Below are 12,385 nucleotides of genomic sequence, written 5' to 3' on the forward strand. Positions count from 1 at the left end.
TTTGCCCATGTGGTGAGAATAAAACTGCGTCTGGGCTTTGTTTCTGTTTGCGGTGCCCCAGTTGCCAGTGTGGTTGAGGATCTTTTCAAAAGGGTTTTGACCTCTCATGTTTCCTCCTCTGTGCCTTTGGCCCATTTTTTTTTTTTTCCCCCCTAACGAGTTGTTTCCTTTTTATTTTTTACCTTATTGATTTTTAAGGACTAAAAATATTCTGGGTTCTAATTCTTTGTTATATGTGTGGCAAATATCTTCTTGATTTGTGGCATTGCCTTCTCACTTTATTTTCTCTGTTGATGAATAGAAGTTTTTAACATTAATGTAGTCAGATGTATCATTTCTTTCCTTTATGGCTCTTGCTTTTAAGAAATCTTATTTAATAAAGTCTTTCTGCCCTGAAGTCATAAACACATTGTCCTGTCCACCTGGAACTGATTTGGATGTATGGTGTAAGGGCAGCTCTCTTTCTTGTTTTCTTTCCCAAATGGGTAGCCAGTTTCCCAGCGTCACTTATCAAGTAGGCTTTCTTTTGCCCCACGAATCTGCCATTTCGCCTTGTTGTTGGTCAGGTGTCTACGTTCACTCAGGGCCACTCCTGTACTTTTTATTCTGTTCCACTAGTTGTCACTTCTTCCTATCCCTATTTTTTTTTTTTTTTCAAGTGTATCTGAATAATTTTGAAAATTTTGTTTTAATTTTCTTTTAAAAGTAGTCTGTCTTAAATGCACTGGGGTATCTCAGAGAAGAAAAGGACACTGAGGAAAATATAAATAAAGTGTTTACTGAGTAGCAGTGTACCAACATCGGTTTGTTAGTCTTGACAGAGGTACTGTGTTTGTGGAAGAAGCTGCATGAAAGGTATATGGGAATTCTCTGTACTATCTTTGCAAAGTAGTACGTTGATTAAAACAGATTTCTCTCATTTAAAAAAAAAATTTTTTTTGGCCTTTTGTTACTAACACCGTCTCTAATGCCGTCTCTAATCCTTACACCCATCACTTACTTTTACATTTTTTAATTTATCATCTCTCGGCTTTAAACCATTTGTCTTAATCTTCGAGCTCTTTTGCCCTCCATTTTTTAAATTTCTGCTTCCTTGACTGATAGTCATTTTTTATTTTCAGTCTCCTTTCTTTTCTCTCACTACATAAGGCAAAAACTCTGTCTTCTGCTTATTGGCATCCTGACTCATTTTGAACTTATGGGTTATTCATCACTTTTAGTTCGCTCTCACCTTTCATCTCTTCATAACCATCTACCCTCCCTTTAAAATATTATATATTTTAAATACATAATATTATTACATGGTATATAAATATGTATTAAAATATGTAATATTTCTCTCCTCTGCTTCTCTCTGAATACCTTTTCTTAGTTTTGGTCATGTTTGTAACAGCAGAAAACCTGGCCATAGGAAGCCAGCAAGGAGAAAACCCTCAGCATGAATGGGGATGGGGAGGGGGCCACAGCTGGCCTGCTTCCTCCCTGCCCTGAGTTTTAGCGTTAGCCTCTAGTTCTCCAGAGGTCCCGCTCTGGGAGCCTTGCCCTGGGTTAACCCTCTACAGGCAACTGTTCTGAGTGCAGATGGCATGTTTGATTTGCTGGGGCAGCAGCCATCACACCTACATGGCATCTTCTCCTTGAAAGTCCCGGCCTGGTATCATTGCATCTGGGCCTCCTTCACCTCTGTTGACCGATCTCACTGCTCTCACATCCCTGACTTTGGGATGGTCAGACAGTCTGCCTCTGGGCCTGACTCAAGTTCTCCAGGAAGATGGAGATGGTGTATCTCAACACTGACATTTTCCTTACCGAGGAAAACACCTTCAGCTTGGAGGTAACCCTAGTTGACTCCAGAGTCCTCAGGGCAGGCCGACCATCTCTGGGACTCTGAGTGCTGGGCGTGGCTGATCTAAGGCGACCCAGCCCTGAATTCCTACCTTCCTTGTGGTCAGTTCATGTGACAATGAAAGTGTGACTTGAAATGGAAATTCTTCCTCAGTTGGTATATTTCAGCAGCAGGCTGGGGGAGAGACAATTCCTGTAAGATTTTATCCTGAGGGCATCTCTGTCTAGCCACTTTCTGCTTGAAGTGAAATTTCTTCTCCTTTAAATCTGGCAACTGTGTGCCTTCATGATTGGCTTGTGAATGCCAATTCATGGTGGCTGATGAATGCCTGATGGGGGCTTTCAGATTCTACAGGAAACCTGAACTTTGTGAGGGCCTTTTAAAGCTCCATCTTACACACCCAACTTTCTCCTTCCATCAGAATAAATAAATCTTTTATGAGGGCTTTAAAAGATTTTTTTTTTAACTTTGGAATTTTGTTTAACGCATGGTAACAGCTCACATTCTGTATAATGCTTTTTAGCTTAAAAGTGCTTTTTCGTTTATAATCTCATATAATTGATAAATAATGATAATTATCCCCATTCTGCCCCCAAGGAACTTGTTTCATCTTATTTGTGAGTATGTAGAAAACACTGAGGTTTCATTTGGATTCTGGGTGTTAATTAACACTTAGTATGCTTAGAAAAGGAACTGACTAAAGATTATCTAGATTTATTATCATAATATTTAGCATATTGGAATATAGATGAAGAAAAATAATTAGGCATGAAAAATATAGATAAAAATCAAGATTTTTTTTTTCTGATGGAGAAGAAAAGACTTAGATTAATAATAATCACAAAGAAGAATCATGAAGGGTTTTTTTTGAGCTTAAGAGTCTAAGTATTTTTCAAAAACAGAAATAGTTATAAGAGGTCAGGCCATCATCCAGGCTTGTAGTTTTAAAATGGCAGGTCCCAGGCAGCTCCAGACTTGGTTGATCATTCATTCTTTCAATAAACTATTCAGAACCTTGTTTTTCCATCTGTCTCTCTTGCCAGCCTGGAGAAGAGTTTTACTTTTCATGGAGTCCACTGGCCTGGGTTGCAAATCCTCAGGTCTTTGGTGAATAGATACCAACAGGAAATAGTACTGTTGTCCTTTATCTTCAGGGTCTCTGCTTTTTGCAGAAGACATAGTCCTGACCTCTACCTTTTCCAGCTGTCCTTAACACCCTCCATTCTGCCCACCAGGGCCTCTTTTCTTCACCCATTCAGCAACCACACACCCACAGACCTTATGTTCCTGATTCCTCCCTATTGTCACTTCCTAGTGAGTTCTCATGGAGAAGGAAATGGCAACCCGCTCCAGTATTCTTGCCTGGAGAATCCCAGGGACAGGGGAGCCTCGTGGGCTGCCGTCTATGGGGTCTCACAGAGTCGGACGTGACTGAAGCGACTTAGCAGCAGCAGCAGTGAGTTCTCAAATTGCATCTTTACATTCATGTTTTCCTTCTGAGTCAAAGCCATCACTGCCACAACCACAGTCCCCTAACTCCTCCTCTCCCTTCGTCTTCTTCCCATCCATGACCCAGCTGCAGCCAAGGAGATCTGTGCAGAAGGCAACTCTGGTCAGTTCCTCCTGCTTAGAATCCTTTCAAAACCCTCCATTGCTCTCAGGTCAGCAGCATGCTAAGTCGATTCAGTTGTATCCAACTCTTTGCAACCGCATGAACTAACTGTAGCCCACCAGGCTCCTCTGTCCGTGGGATTCCCCAGGCAAGAATACTGGAGTGGGTTGCCATGCCCTACTCCAGGGGATCTTCCCAACCCAAGGACTAAAGCCACATCTCTTATGTCTCCTGCATTGGCAGGGGGGTTCCTTATCACTACGCCACCTGGGAAGCCCTAGATCAGAGACAAAACTCCTCAGTGTGGCCACCAGGCTGTGTGCTCTGGCCCCTCCCTCTCTGGCTTCATTTTGTACCACACACACACACACACACACGCTCTGTCTCTCTCTCTCTCCCTCCTGCCCTCTATCTCTTTGCCCCATCTCCACGCTCCCTCTTCCATATGTACTGGTTTCTTTCAGCCCTGCTTAGGCCACCCTGTTCTCTTCTGCCCCAGGACTTTTGCACATGCTGCTCTCTCCGCCTGGAACACAACTGAGCACCCAGAGTATGCGTCAACCCTCACCCTGCAGTAGGTTTGTGTTTCCATAAGGAGATACCGAGAGACATTACTTGTGGGAGTACATATATTAGGCATGTGTACCATCACTTCCTTAAAATTTCAGGGTTCTCCTTGCTTCCTCCTGGATGTGCTGGAAGGACTGTAAACCTACTTAAGAGAACTCTCCCTGGCCTGTCTGTGAACATTCCCATGACCCACTTCCGTGAGAGCCCACTTGGCTGAACAATAAAGCAGATGGTAGCATACTCAGTGAAGCTGGAGACAGTCCCCCTACTAGAGGACTGGCTAATGTTTCTTATTTTGCATAAAGTTGACTGAAGGGAGTAGAGCTTATGGAGGGTATGTGCACATTTCTTGATATACCAAGTAAGTCTCTGGGATGATACCAGGACTGAATCGTTTTGACTTCCCACAGGATTCCTGTCACTAACCTACACTGTGGCTCTTATATTTCCTCATCATTAACTGAAACATTTTAGGATGATCTCAAGAGGGGTTTGTGGCAGATGCTGGTTGCCTTGGTAACCAGTATCCTAGGGAGGACCTATTTCTGCTTTCAGTAACAGGAAGAATTGTGATTCTCACACTCTCTTGCTTTGTTTTTTATATTATAGAAGCAGGCGACTGGGTCAGGTGACTGTATTTTCCTCTTTGCATGGGCTACCAGGAAGCTCAAGATCAAATCTTTGGCCAGCTTCCCACAACTGTCAGCTTAAACGCTACATCTGTTCTCTTAGGTTTTAGATTTATTTCCTACTCTCATTTTCTTTTTGCTCAGCATTTTTTATTAGCTCATTCAAAAAACTTTTATTTTCCTTCTATAGTGTATGCATATAAACAGTTATAGATCCTTTCTGGAATAAAGAAAGGCATTAAAAATGTACAAATGTTAAGTATCATTGTATCTATGGCTACTCACCCTCCCCACCTCCACCCCAAGGGCCCATGGGGAGTCTATCATATGGCAGGCACTGGTCTACATGATCAGATTTGCATTATGAAGTTTAAATAAAAGGAAAATGAGGCTTAAAGAGGTTGGATAGCTTGCGCAGAGTGACACATCAGCACTGGGCTGAGTCTAGCTTCTTAAAAACTGGGCTTCAGACCAGCAGCTTACACTTCCTCCAGTGGAGCGCTTGCCTACCTCCGCGCATTGTGATTGTCTGGCTTCTTGTCTTTCTCCCAGATCTGACTGTATTTCAGGAGGACAGTGTTCACACTTGTGTCATATTCCTGGCCCTGAGCACCATGTTTAGAGTATAGAAGAAGTTCAATAAATATTTGTTGAGTGGGTATCAGCTTAAACTAGGTTTTGGGAACAATTTCCTCTTATTCCTAAAAGTGGAGTAAGGAACATTTCTAAATTCATGATTCTGAAAATTTCATTTAAAGTTGTTTCTTTTTTTTTTTTTTTTCTGGTGTATAATGGACCTGGAAGTTTTGTGCAGATATAAGAGAACCTGTTTCAATCAGTGTGAGTTAGTCATGGTTTTGCCTTTGTTCAAGGCAGTGGAAGATATGAACATGTGTTTAATCATGTTTGACCTTGTCTTCTGGGGACAGGGAAAAAAAGAAATCTTGATAACTAAATTGCACAACACTCAAATTGCACAAATAGGCTCACTGAGAAGGAGATGCCAGTTGAATAAAATGACTTTCGTTGTCTTATCAAAGAGACTCTCTGCAATAGGATCTTCTGCTTTGCAGCTGTTTGGGGTGCAGTCTGTGAAGGCTAATTGTGAATCCCGATCGTGTTGACTCTCTGAGCTCTAGAATTACGCATGTAAAATAAGATGCAGGAAATGATGATTCAATCCTGAGCAAATCACATCCTAAATCCTGGATTCTTAAGGATTGGGTGCTTTTTTCCACCTCTCTTCTTTTTTAAAGAAATCAAAAGTGCAGAGAATTATGGTGACCTGCCTAGAGAAGGAAATGGCAACCCACTCCAGTGTTCTTGCCTGGAGAATCCCAGGGACAGGGGAGCCTGGTGGGCTGCCATCTATGGGGTCGCACAGAGTCGGACACAACTGAATCGACCTAGCAGCAGCAGCAGCCTATGGTTGCATTGGGAGTCATTGGTGGGAATGGTTTGAGTCTCTTCTATAAAGATGGGCTTGAGGTTTGCAGCTGGTGCCATCTTGCTTGTAAGCAATACAGTTATGTAATTTTCATGTGCTGAATGAGATCATCCCTCAGTGCCCGAAACTGACGGACTAGAGTATGCCAGTGCATCCCCAGGTAAACCATGGAGTGTCTCTGGCCCCTTCATCTGTCTCCCTTTTGCAAATTAGTATTGTGGAGGCTAAAGCATGGAGGTGTGGATGGTATTGAGGAGAAGGTCTGTATTATGATGATCATTTTTATATTTGGCTTAGGAATTTTATACTTTTTTTAAACTTTGAAATAACAGTGAACTCATGACAAGAGCCCAAATAGTATAGGATTCCTGTGTACTCTTCACTCAGCTTCTCCAGTGACCTTATCAAACATAGCCATAGTACTGATCTATTACCACTACCAGGAAAATGACATTAGTATGATCAGTTCAGTTCAGTTCAGTCGCTCAGGCATGTCCGACTCTTTGTGACCCCATGGACTACAGCACGCCAGGCTTCCCTGTCCATCACCAGCTCCCAGAGCTTGCTCAAACTCATGTCCATTGAGTCGTGATGCCATCCAACCATCTCATTGTCTGTTATCCCCTTCTCCCACCTTCAGTCTTTCCCAGCATCAGAGTCTTTTCACATGAGTCAGTTCTTCATATCAGGTGGCCAAAATAGTGGAGCTTCAGCTTCAGCATCAGTCCTTCCAATGAATATTCAGGACTGATTTCCTTTAGGATGCACTGGTTGGATCTCCTTGCAGTCCAAGGGACTCTCGAGTCTTCTCCAACACCACAGTTCAAAAGCATCAATTTTTTGGTGCTCAGCTTTCTTTATGGTCCAACTCTCACATCCATACATGACTACTGGAAAAACCATAGCTTTGACTAGATGGACCTTTGTTGGCAAAGTAATGTCCCTGCTTTTTAATATGCTGTCTAGGTTGGTCATAGCTTTTCTTCCAAGGAGTAAGCGTCTTTTAATTTCATGGCTGCAGTCACCATCTGCAGTGATTTTGGAGCCGCCTCCTAAAAAAAGTCTCTCACTGTTTCCATTGTTTCCCCATCTATTTGCCATGAGGTGATGGGACCAGATGCCGTGATCTTAGTTTTCTGAATGTTGAGTTTTAAGCCAACTTTTTACTCTCCTCTTTCACTGTCATCAAGAGGCTCTTTAGTTCCTCTTCACTTTCTGCCATAAGGGTGGTGTCATCTGCATATCTGAGGTTATTGATATTTCTCCCGGCAACCTTGATTCCAGCTTGTGCTTCATCCAGCCTGGCATTTCTCATGATGTACTCTGCATATAAGTTAAATAAGCAGGGTGACAATATACAGCATTGATATACTCCTTTCCATATTTGGAACCAGTCTGTTGTTCCATGTCCAGTTCTATCTGTTGCTTCTTGACCTGCATACAGATTTCTCAGGAGGCAGGTCAAGTGGTCTAATATTCCCATCTCTTAAAGAATTTTCCATAGTTTGTTGTGATCCACACAGCCAAAGGCTTTGCTGTAGTCAGTAAAGCAGAAGTAGATGTTTTTCTGGAACTCCCTTGCTTTTTCAGTGATCCAACAGATGTTGGCAATTTGATCTCTGGTTCCTCTGTCTTTTCTAAATCCAGCTTGAACATCTGGATGTTCACGGTTCACATACTGTTGAAGCCTGGCTTGGAGAATTTTGAGCATTACTTTGATAGCGTGTGAGATGAGTGCAATTGTGCGGTAGTTTGAACACTCTTTGGCATTGCCTTTCCTTGGGGTTGGAATGAAAACTGACCTTTTCCAATCCGATGGCCACTACTGAGTTTTCCAAATTTGCTGGCATATTGAGTGCAGCACTTTCACAGCATCATCTCTTAGGATTTGAATAGTTCAACTGGAATTCCATCACCTCCACTAGCTTTGTTCATAGTGATGCTTCCTAAGGCCCACTTGACTTCACATTCCAGGATGTCTGGCTCTAGGTGAGTGATCACATCATTGTGGTTATCTGGGTCATGAAGATCTTTTTTGTATAGTTCTTCTGTGTATTCTTGCCACCTCTTCTTATGATATGATACATTGATATGATACTATTAACTAAACTAAAAGAGAAGGTTTGTATTATTTACATGCATATATATGTAGAGTTTGGTCATCTGGTGCAAACAGCCAGTTCATTGGTAAAGATCCTGATGATGGGGAAGATTGAGGGCAGAAGGAGAAGAGAGCATCAGAGGATGAAATGGCTGGATGGCATCACCGATGCAATGGACATGAACTTGGACAAACTTTGGGAGATAGTGAGGGACAGGGAGGCCTGCTGTGCTGCAGTCCATGGGGTTGCAAAGAATCAGACATGACCAGGTGACTGAGCAACAACAATATGTGGATGCAATCACTGAATTCTTACTCTGTACCAACCCCTTTGCATGCTGATACCATTTAAGTTCTTGTAAGAACCTGTTGCTGCTGCTGCTGCTAAGTCGCTTCAGTCGTGTCCGACTCTGTGCGACCCCATAGACGGCAGCCCGTCGGGCTTCCCCGTCCCTGGGATTCTCCAGGCAAGAACACTGGAGTGGGTTAGAACATGTTGAGGTAGATGCTATCATTGTCCCCATTTTACAGATGGGGAGAGTGAGACACTGGTTAAAAAAGCTGCCTAAATGCATGCAGCTAGTAAGTGTGCTGTTGTGATACCAACCTGGAATCTGACTTCAGAGCCTACATTCTTAACCTCTTTTCTCTAGTGCCTTCCAGCTCAGTAGTAAAATTCTTTGGAAGTAGAGGCTTAGATTATATATCCTGCTACTCTTACTGCAGTGATTTACATGTGGTAGGGGCTTACTACATATTTAGGTTTGTTTGGGCTTCCCTTTGGCTCAGCTGGTAAAAAATCTGCCTGCAATGTGAGAGACCTGGGTTCGATCTGGGTTGGGAAGATCCCCCGGAGAAGGGAAAGGCTGCCCACTCCAGTATTCTGGCCTGGAAAATTCTATGGACTGTATAGACCTTGGGGTCACAAAGAGTTGGATACGACTGAGCAACTTTCACTTTCATTTTGAATACATGATGGGTAGGTTCTATGAAGTGGGCTTCCCTGGTAGCTTAGCTGGTAAAGAATCCACCTGCAATGCAGGAGACCCTGGTTTGATTCCTGGGTCAGGAAGATCCCGTGGAGAAGGGATAGGCTACCCATTCCAGTATTCTTGGGCTTCCCTGGTGACTCACATGGTAAAGAACCCACCTGCAATGTGGAAGACCTAGGTTTGATCCCTGGGTTGGGAAGATCCCTGGGTTGGGAAGATCCCATGGAGAAGCGAACCTCAGTATTCTGGCCTGGAGAATTCCTTGCACAGAGGAGCCTGGCAGGCTACAGTCCATGGGGGTCGAAAAGAGTCAGACATGACTGAGCGACTTTCACTTTCAGGGACTATGGGGTATGACCAGAGTGAATCTTGTTTTCCCTCTACATCCCCAGAACTTGGGGATGGCTAAGTCTAAGCCACGAGAACTAGGAATGAAAGAGCCTTGAAAAAAAAAGGAAGAATGGGAAATAGCCACACTTTGGTTATTGGTCATGAACCACTTGATCTGATACCAGCATCCTAAGCCATGTTGGCAGCGAATGGGCTCACCTTTCTGGTGTTTGCCTAACCCATAATGGAGCTAGGAGCAAACCTAACCTACCGTTATCAGGGCACAGATATTTGTTCATCAGAAGCTCTGAGGTGTGTGAGCTTCTGTAATAGTTAATCCGCAAACTATTGTGCTGCATGTACTTCCTTAATTTCTTCATTTTTCTTTGTTTGCCCTTGGTCAACCATGACACAAATGTGTGATCCTGAGGAATATATCAACTAATGACAGTCAATATGAGGTCACTCAAAATGGTACCTGGGGATAATGAATAAGGAAAGGGGCAGGAACTAAATAGGATAAATTGACTTCAGTTCAATGAATAATTACTGAACACTCCAATGGGCCAGACACTGCTCATCACTCAGGATCTAGGGACCATTAGGACTAGCTCTAGTTTTCAGGCATCTTGCACATGATGGTGGCAGTTTGGTAGAGGGAAAAAGCTCTCAGACATGGGTTCAAATCCCAGTGCCCTCATCATTAACCAACTGATGAACTTTGAGCAAGTCTCTTAACCTCTCTGACCCTCAACTTTCTCATTTGTAAAATGAAAGGAAGAGTACCTTCATTAAAGATCAACTGTGATAAATGAAATAAGGCAAATGTAAAAGACCACATTCCCTACAGTTTCATTTCTATGAAATGTCCAGAAAAGCAAATATATAGAGACAGAAGATTAGTGGGTGCCTGGGGCTGGAAATGGGAATAAGAAGTGACTGTAAATGGGCACAAGGTATCTCCTGGGGTGATGGAAATGTTCTAAAATTGAGTTGTGACAATAATCACAACTGTGTAAATTTACTGATAGCTCAATTGGTAAAGAATGTGCCTGCAATGCAGGAGACCCTGGTTTGATTCCTGGGTCGGGAAGATGAGCTGGAGAAGGGAAAGACTACCCACTCCAGTGTTCTTGGGCGTCCTTTGTGGCTCAGCTGGTAAAGAATCCACCTGCGTTGTAGGATACCTGGGTTTGACCCCTGGATTGGGACTATTGCCTGGAGAAGGGAAAGACTACCCACTCCAGGATTCTGGCCTGGAGAATTCCATGGACTGTACAGTCCATGGGGTTGCAAAGAGTTGGACACAACTGAGTGACTTTCACTTTCACGTTCGTTGAACTGTACCCTTAAACTGACTGAATTTTACAAATTTGTAAATTATACCTCAATGCATGCATGCTCAGTCGCTAAGTTTTGTCCAACTCTGTGATCCCATGGATTGTAGCCCACTAGGCTTCTTTGTCCATAGGACTTTCCAGGCAAGAATGACAAGAATGACTTCTAGGCAAGTTGACTACCACCTCCTTCTCCAGAGATATTTCAAAAAAGTTGTTTTATAAAAAGTATTCGTTGTGAGGCTCAGTGAGATGATGGGAATGGAATCACTTAAGACATTCTGACACTACGTGTGTGCACCATCATTAGCATTTTCAAAACTGGAAGTTGTCTGCTCTCTGAGGCCAGCTGCACAGAGAAAATGTTGCTGGGGAGTACAGTTGCACCAACTTGGTAGCCTGGCAGTCTACCAGACATCCTTGTAGTAAATAATGAATATTGAAAGTTGTCAGTTTCTGGAAGGTAGGGGCTGGCCTTGGATCTGGGTCTCCCAAAGGCCCTCAAGAAAGTCCTTCCAGTAATGGCAATCTTTACTTTTGTGGACCAACTTTCTTGCCAAGAATAACTGGAAATACTGGATAAGATATTTTGAGAAATCTATTTAAAGACATCAGTAAGGTACTCAGTTAGTGAGGCTCCCAGAAAGAAAGGTCACACAAAGAAGTGAGCCCATAGGTCAATGCTACTTTTCCACTCAAGTTATTGGTTAAATCCAAAGTGGCGGCCAAGAGATTAGAAAGCTAAGAACTTCTTTCACCTTTTGGGGCTGGAGGAATAAAAATTGGAGCTCAGGACAAACAGAAGAAGACCTTGGTAAATAGTAGTGTGTCCAGTAGGGACCTGAGAGGCTATACTCTAGGAGTAAGGGTAAACTAGAAACATACCAGTGCTTATAAAGATAAAGCTGAGCTTCCAATCTCATCAGTCCCTGGTTGGATTAACATGATTTCCCCCTTCCTTAACTGCCTGCCAAAAGCAGAAGCAAAAATCTCCAGCCCTTTCTGGAGAAAAATAACATTATCTAGAATCTCGAATTACCTCAATTTTCAGACAATTTTGGGAATTCAGTAAAAAAAAAATTATACCAAGCATATTAGGAGGCAAAACCACATGACTTAAAACCAGAAGGAAAGGACAGACCAGAGGAGTTATTTGAGGGCTTTGTCTTTTGTTTTATTAAGATTCAATTTCTTAATTCACGTGATTCAAGATTTGCCAGAATTAGAAGATGTCTCCTCAACTAGCCTAGGTCTAATTTAGCTTTTATAAGATCAACACTGTTGAGGTATAATAAGTTGCACCCATTTAAATTTGCTGTTGGATGGATTTTCACAAGTGTATTCATCTAGGTAACCACCATCACAATGAAGATATAGAACATTTTCATCATTCCAAAAAATTCTTCAATATCCCTTTGCAGTTAATCTCTTCATCTTCCCAGTCCCATCAACCACTTATCTTCTCTATGTCACTATACATTATTTTGCACTTTATAAAACTTTATATAAATAGGTTCATAT

At 42.6% G+C, this 12,385-nt stretch overlaps 1 protein-coding gene across 6 annotated transcripts in view; it reads left to right on the forward strand.

Annotated features, from left to right (window-relative positions):
• The window catches only part of KSR2 (kinase suppressor of ras 2), a 437,805-nt gene that overhangs the window by 273,130 nt on the left and 152,290 nt on the right, over positions 1-12,385 (forward strand). The window lies entirely within an intron of this gene.

The sequence above is a fragment of the Bos grunniens genome, chromosome 17 (assembly GCF_055505025.1).
Source record: "Bos grunniens cultivar Pamir isolate PY7600 chromosome 17, Bosgru_T2T1.0, whole genome shotgun sequence".
NCBI classification, from domain to species: Eukaryota; Metazoa; Chordata; class Mammalia; order Artiodactyla; family Bovidae; genus Bos; species Bos grunniens.